Raw genomic sequence first — 6847 nt, 5'->3', positions numbered from 1 at the left:
TTTTCATGATCTGTTCAGTGCCACAGTTTTCACATTTTTGTGTGCTTTTTGATGGTGATTTCACCATTTAAAATGGCCCTCAAGCATAGTGCTGAAGAGCTGTCTAGTGGTCCTAAGGAGAAGCTCGTGATGTGCTTGACAGGACATACGTGTGTTAGACAAGCTTTGTTCAGGTGTGAGTTATACTGCTGTTGGCTGTGACTTCAAGGTTGATGCACCAACAATATACATTGAACAGCTGCTGCTGCTGCTGCTAACTCACTTCAGTCGTGTCTGACTCTGTGGGACCCCACTGACGGCAGCCCACCAGGCTCCGCCGTCCCTGGGATTCTCCAGGCAAGAACACGGGAGTGGGCTGCCATTTCCTTCTCCAATGCATGAAAGTGAAAAGTGAAAGGGAAGTCGCTCAGTCCTGTCCAACCCTTAGCGACCCCATGGACTGCAGCCTACCAGGCTCCTCTGCCCATGGGATTTTCCAGGCAAGAGTACTGGAGTGGGTTGCCATTGCCTTCTCCGATACATTGAACTAGGTGCCTTTAAATGGAAACACATATACAACAAGGTTATGTGCTGAGTATCTGACACGAATGTCGTGACCAGAGGTTCACTGGAACTCCACCCTGTGTTTCCACGAGGGAGAAGTGTTCAGTATTCACTAACTCCGAGTCCACAGTGCCTCTGTAAAACATGATTACCACAAATAACACATGCAATAGAGAAGATAAATGTCAACTGAAGGAAGAAGGCAACTTGGACTTTTAGGGACCATTGAAGCTATGGCAGCAGGAGTTTACTGATAGGGGCTAAAGTCAATCTGAGCATATGACAGAAAGCATGGGACAGAGCACAATAGGAGACAGTGCTGGCTACAGTGGCAAATCAATACACTTGAAGAAAGTAACATTGAGGTTGGAGGAGGAGAGATGAAACCCATGCATTCCAGCCTTTCAACTCAACTCCACAGACATAAGTCAGTGTCAGATCTTATGCTTGAGATTGTGGAAACAAAGTTGAGGAAAGCAGAGGTCTCAACTAGGAAAAATTCACAACTTAAGTAGGAAAACAGACTCATAAACAAAGGTGCTGTGTGCTGTGCTGTGCTAAGTCGCTTCAGTCGTGTTTGGCTCTGTGCGACCCTGTGGACTGTAGCCCACCAGGCTCCTCTGTCCATGTGATTCTCCAGGCAAGAATAAGCAAGGCACTATAAAACAAAGTGGCAAGTGCTGTTAAATGTGTGTATAAAGTGCTACAGGAAATGGGAAAGAGGAGCCATTAATTGTGCCCTAAGGGAAATGGATCCCAGAAAGTAAGAGAAAGGAACATTTTAGCAGTACATTGAAAGTAAATGGAAAAATTATAAAAATAACATATTTCTGGTAGAGATGTGTAATAGCCTGACATGGCAACTGGCTAAAGCCTTATCGATTCTTATCAATTCTGTTTTTCATTTCTTCAAAAAATAGTTCATGCCTTCATCAATCTTTTCTATTGGCTCTTTCTCTAGGGGGGCTCTATTTCATTTCCTGATTGATCTTTACAATTTCCTTCCTTCCACTGACTTCAGGCTTTGTTCTTCTTTCTCTAATTCCTATAGATAGTAGGTTAGGTTGCTTGAGACTTTTCATGTCTCCTGAGGTTGCCTGCATTGTTATAAGCGTCTCTTCTTGACCTGTTTTTGCTGTGTCCCATAGATTTTGGGCTTCTCTGGTGACTCAGGTGGGTCAAGAATCTGCCTGCAATGCAAGAGACCTGGGTTAGGTCCCTGGGTTGGGAAGATCCCTTCAGAAGGGAATGGTCACCCACTCCAGTATTCCTGCTTGGAGAGAGGAGGACAGAGGAGCCTGGTGGGCTACAGTTCATGTGGGGTTACAAAGAGTGGGATGTGACTGAGCGACTGACACTTTCGCTTTCATAGATTTTGGAAAGTTGTATTTTTGTCTTGAAGTATTTTCTGATTTCCTTTTTAATTTCTTTGTTGTCTCACTGGTTTTTTAGTAGCTTATTGTTTACTCTCTCTGTGTTTGGTTTGTTCCCCATTTTTCTTAATGTAGTTGTTTTCTAGTTTTATACTACTGTAGTCAGAAAATAATGCTTGAAATAATTTCTGTGCTCTTAAATTTGTTGAAACTTGTGGCCTAGCATATGATCTACCCTAGAGAATGTTCTATGCACACTTGAAAAGAATGTGCATTCTGCTGGTTTTGGATGGAATGTCCTATACATATCTATTCAGCACATCTGATCTAATGTATCATTTAACACTACTGTGTCCTTATTTTCTGTCTGGATGATCTGTCCACCAGTGTAAATGGGGGTGTTAAAGTCACCTATTATCAATGTCAACTTCTCCCTTTATGTCTGTTAATATTTGCTTTATATATTTAGATGCTCCTATATAAGGTGCACACATGTTAACAGATGTCATATCCTCTTATTGTATTGATCCTTTTATTATTATATAATGGCCTTGTCTTTTGTTACAGTCTTCGTTTTAAAGCCTATTTTGTTTTATATGAATATTGCTACCCCAGCTTTCTTGCTATTTTTATTTTCAGGAAATATTCTTTTCCATCACCTCACTTTCATTCCATGTGTGTCTTTAGCTCTGAAGTGAGTCTCCTGCAAGCAGTATATACAGGGGTCTTATTTTTTATCCAATTAGACACTCTATGTCTTTCGATTGGACCATTTGGTCTATTGACATTTAAATACACTTATTGCCACTTTGTTACTTGTTTTCTGGTTGTTTTTGCAGTTCTTCTGTTTTCTTCTTCCTTTAGACTCTTCTCTAGTGGTTTGAGTGGTTTGATTGCTTCAGCGGTATGCTTAAGTCCTTTTCTCTCTTGTTTTGGCATATCTATTGTAGGTTTATGATTTGTAGTTACCATGGGGTTCACATATGTTGGCCTATATCTATTGTTTTAAACTGGTAGTCATTAAGTTCATACACATTCTAAAAGATTTACATTTTTTTTCTCCTCTTCCCTGCAGTTTTGTATTTCTGATGTCATATTTTACATCTTCATGTTTATCCCTTTACTATTTATTATAGTTATGGTTGGTTTTAGAATTTCTTTTTGTCTTTTAATCTTTACATAAGCTTACTTAAGTGGTTGATTCACAATCTTTACTATATATTTGCCTTTACTAATTGGATTTTTTCCTTGCCTATAAGTTCTTCTTCTTGCAGCCTTTTCTTTCCACCTATAGAAAATCCTTTAACATTTCTTTTAGGGTTGGTGTAGTATTGATGAGTTCTTTTCACTTTTACTTGTCTGAGAAGTTCTTTATTTCTCCTCCAACTCTGAATTATAGTCTTGCTGGGCAGATTATCCTAAATTGTAGGTTTTCCCCCTTTCAATACCTTAAATAAACCATGCCACTTCATTCTGGCTTGCAAAGTTTCTGCAGAAGAATCAGCTGATGACCTTATGGGAATTCCCTTTTATATGAGTCTGTTCTAACTGCCTTTAAAATTCTAAAGTTTGCTGTTTTAATTATATCTTGGAATGGGTCTGAGTTCATAAATTTTAGGGAACTCACTGTGCCTCTCATACCTAGATATCTGTTTCCTTCTTCAGATTCAGACATTTTTAAGCCACAATTTAATCAAATTACATTTTCAACACATATTTCTCTCTCTTCTTCTGGGACACCTATAATGTGAATATTAGTATACCTGCTGTTTTCCAACAGGTACCCTAAATTGTTCCCTTTCCTTTTCTTTTTCCTGTTCTGATTGGGGGATTTCCCTTATGCTGTCTTCCAGATCACTTGTGTTGTTTCCTTGTAGGTGTGTGCTTGTTGTTCAGTCGTGCCTGACTCTATGCGACCCCATGGACTGTAGCCCTCCAGGCCCCTCTGTCTGTGGAATTCTCCAGGCAAGAATACTGGAGTGGGTAGCCATTTCCTTCCCCAGGGATCTTCCCGACCCAGGGATCGAACCTGAGTCTCCTGCACTACAGGTGGACTCTTCACCACCGGAGCCACCTTCTTCCTGTTACGAATGCGCAATTTCCCTTATTCTGTCTTCTGTATCACTGTGTTCTTCTGTATCCTTAGTCTGCTGTTTATTCCTTCAAGTGTGTTTTTCATTTGCTACTGTATTCTCCAGTTCTGATTGGTTCTTTTATTCATTTTCTAGTTCCTTATTAAAACTGTGTTCATCTATTCTTTTCCTTAGTTCAGTTAGCATTCTTATTACTAATGCTCTGGATTCTTTATCTGGTGCTTGGGTGCTTGGCATGGACTGAGGCATGCACTGGGGTGGTTGAGGGAAACCAAACTAAGTTCTAGGCAGCTTCAATCTGCATCCTCTGCCTTGTTTCAGCAGTAAGCAAGCATGTGCATGCTCTTCATGAACGAAGTCTAGGTTCCTAACAGTTGTTAGTTTCACTGATTTTCATACCAACAAAAGGGCCCAGGATTGACACCCAATATATGGTTCAAACTGTTTACTCATCAGGGAGGCTCTCCAAGCCCACAGAATCTTGCTCCTCTTCTGTGCTTTCTCCCAGGGGCAAAGGTGACCTGACCACTTCTCTTCCCTTCGTATGCAACTCAGTGTGAATCTTTCTTAGAGCCTTGGTTATATGATTGCCAGTCTCTAGTTTTTCTGTGAGAACTGCTTCCCATGTAGATGTATTTTTATGTGTTCATCAGGGGAGGTGAGCTCCACATTCTCCTATTTGGCTTTCTTGCTCTCCATCTGCTAGTACTTTTATTTTTTAATTGGAAGAAAACTGCTCTACAATGTTGTGCTGGTTTCTGCCAAACGACGATGTGAAAACGTCATAATTACAATACACACACATAAATACATATGGGCTTCCCTGGTGGCTCAGTTGACAAAGAATCTGCCTGCAATGCAGGAGACCACCTGCACCACAGGAAACCTGGGCTCGATCCCTAGGTTGGGAAGATTCCCTGGAGAAGAAAATGGCAACCCACTCCAGTATTCTTGCCTGAAAAATCCCATGGACAGAGGAGCCTGGTGGGCTACACTCCATGGGGTCGCAAGAGTCAGGCACAACTTAGTGACTAAACCACATACACAAACCACACACACACACACACACACACACACACACACACATTTCCCGCCCTTCCCCCCATCTCGCTCTAGGTCATCAGAACGCCAGGCTGGGCTCTCTGCGCTATACAGTAACTTCTCACTATTTGATAGTGCATACATGTCAGCACTATTTTCTCAATTCATCCCACCCTTACCTTCCCCATGTCCACAAGTCCATTCTCTAGACCTGTGTCTCCATTCCTTCCCTGCAAATAGGTTCATCAGTGCCTTTTTTCTAGATTCCATGAATTAATAAATGACATTTGTTTTTCTCTTTCTGACTTCACTCTAATTTCACCCGCCTCACTACAACTGACCCAAATTCATTCCTTTTTAGGGCTGAGTATGCTGGTACTTTCTTGATTTTTATCCCAAAGCATCAGTTAAATCACAACTGTTATCTGGAAGACATCAATTATAAAATACATCCAGATATCAAAGATATTAAAATGTTGGGAAATGTCCACCCTGGAACAGATAAGGGTAGTTTGAGGTCCTGAGTACAGATTTCATACATAAGGAGTCCATGTCCCAGCCAAAAATCACCGATTTTTTAGGCCTGACCATAAGCAATTACAAAGACTTTCCTTGGTGGGCTTCATAACAAAGATGTCCTCCCCATATCAGATTTGATACAAAATCAACACACAATGCATTACCATCTCTGAAAGTTGTTGCAGACAAGGATTCAGGTCCCCCTGGATGGCGGTGCTGTTAAACACATCTGCATTTCTGGCCCAGGCACCTCTATCTGGAAGTCTTCTTATGGGAAAAAACTAGAAGACAGTTTTCTAGACCCTGACTCAGTAGTTTCCAATTCCTAGCCTTTCCTTCTTCCTTTTCCCAACCTCTGGGTCCATAAGTCTGCAAGTGCCTTTTGTTCAGGGCTCCCTAAACAGTGAGACAACTCCCAACATCTGTGCTGATCCGTCCAACCCTCAACAAGTAGGCCATTCCACAGGAAGAAGTGGATCAGAGTGAGCCTTTGAGTTCAGACCCTTGTCTATACAAACGCCGTAAGCGGTTAAAAACGTGACTCACTTTGATTTTGACCTGTTTAATGCAGTAGTCCAACACTTGGCAGTTAGCTCTCCAGCTCAGCTGAACTGTTCTCACTACTCAAGTCAAGAAGGATGCAGTAAAGCAATTTGAACTCAAAGCATGGGAACAGTCAGAGGTTCTTAAGAAGTCTGTGAGTCAGGATTTCCATTTGTCATTTTTGTGTGTACTCAAGCACAAGTTGAGCAACTGTTACTTGTTAAATACTGAGACGACTGAGTTGAGATGGCTAGACATGACCTGAGTCAAATGAGAAACAATTCACAACACTGTAGATATATATTTGGACAACAAAAGATTTGAGTCTATGAGTTCCGGGATGGGAGGAAGCACTGTGAAGTACAGTAACAAGAAAGACTTTGCAAAACAAGTGTGACTTGAGTAGAGCACTGAACTAGTAAAATCTGGGTAATTAGTGGGAAAAACATAAGAACATTAATATATAAAACTCCCATTCTCAAAGAATATAGTTCTTTTTTCAGTTTTTTTTTCAAAAACCTTTTTGTTGTTGTTGTTGTTAAATTACATGTGTATGCCTCTGTAACACAACAAAATAGTTTCCTCTGCAGAGCAACGTGAAATAGGATGTATGATTACTTTTCAGAATTTGAACCTTAATTGTTTTAACTTCATTTTCCTTTAGTTTCTATTCCCCAAATTCAAACCAATGAATTGCAGAAAAATCAACTTTGAACATTTTCCTCCATAGTTGTT

This window comes from Muntiacus reevesi, chromosome X, assembly GCF_963930625.1.
Source record: "Muntiacus reevesi chromosome X, mMunRee1.1, whole genome shotgun sequence".
NCBI lineage: Eukaryota > Metazoa > Chordata > Mammalia > Artiodactyla > Cervidae > Muntiacus > Muntiacus reevesi.
The sequence above is the reverse complement of the archived record's forward strand: the minus strand, read 5'-3'. Positions refer to the sequence as shown.